This window comes from Orycteropus afer, unplaced genomic scaffold, assembly GCF_000298275.1.
Source record: "Orycteropus afer afer isolate SDZICR_OR568_19922 unplaced genomic scaffold, OryAfe1.0 scaffold00291, whole genome shotgun sequence".
Taxonomy (NCBI): Eukaryota; Metazoa; Chordata; class Mammalia; order Tubulidentata; family Orycteropodidae; genus Orycteropus; species Orycteropus afer.
The window spans coordinates 4,085,655-4,087,024 of NW_006921878.1; positions in this window are offsets into that span (position 1 = coordinate 4,085,655).

A 1,370-nucleotide genomic window follows, 5' to 3' on the forward strand; every position below is an offset into this window, starting at 1 on the left:
TAGTGACCCCTCCTTGGGTTTCCGAGGCAGTATCACTACGGAAGTAGATTGCCCCATCTTCCTTCCGAGGAGTGGCTGGTGGGTTTGAACCACCAAGGGAACAACAAAGGGATACTGCATGGTAAATCAGGAAGGGAGTGTATCAGGGTTGTATCCTTTCACCATACTCAATCTGTATGCTGAGCAAATAATCCAAGAAGCTGGACTACATGAAGAAGACATGGCATCAGCATTGGAGGAAGACTTATTAACAACCTGTGATATACAGATGACCCAGCCTTCCTTGCTGAAAGTGAAGATGACTTGAGCCACTTACCGATGAAGGTCAAAGACTACGGCCATCAGTATGGATTATACCTCAACATAAAGAAAACAAAAATCCTCACAACTGGACCAATAAGCAGTGTCACTAAGTAGAGAAGTGTTTGATGTTTTCAGGAATTTCACGTAACTTTGATCCACATTCAGCACCCATAGAAGCAACAGTCAAGAAATCAGGTGACATATTGCACTGGGCAAATCTGCTGTATTAAAGAGCAAAGATGTCACTCTGAAGACAAAGGTGCACCTGAACCAAGCCATAGTATTTTCAGTACCCTCATAGGCATATGGAAGCTGGACAATAGGAAGACTGTGGAAGAACTGAAGCATTGGAATTGTGTTGACGAAAAATACTGAAAGTACAATGGACTGCCAGAAATATGAACAAATCTGTCTTGGAAGAAGTGTAGCTGGAGTGCTCCTTAGAAGTGAGAATGGCCAGACTTGATCTCATGGACTTTGGTCATGTTGTCAGAAGGGGCCGGTCCCTGAGGAAGGACATCATGCTTAGTAAAGTAGAAGGTCAGCAAAAAAGAGCAAGACCTTGAATGAGATGGATTGACACAGTGCCTGCAATGATGGGTCAAACATGTGATGATAGTGAGGAGAGCGCAGGACTGGGCAGTGTACCGCTCTGTTGTACATGGGGTTGCTGTTGTACATGGGGTTGCTGTGAGTCGGAACTGACCTTTCGTCGTTGTTAGGTGCTGTCGAATCGGCTCCGACTCAGAGTGACCCATGTGCAACAGAATGAAATGGTTGTGCGGTTCTGTGGCATTGTCACAATATTTGTTATGCTTGAGTTCATTGTTGCAGCCACTGTGCCCATCCATCTCGTTCAGGGTCTTCTCTTTTATGCTGACCTTCCACTTTACCAAGCATGATACCCTTCTCCAGGGACTAGCCCCTCCTGGTAACATGTCCGAAGTGTGCGAGTCAAAGTCTTCCCATGCTTGATTCCAGGGAGCACTCTAGCTGCACTTCTTCCAAGACGATCTGTTCATTTACTAAATTCGTTTACTGAGTTGCTGCAATGGGGAGCAAAACTA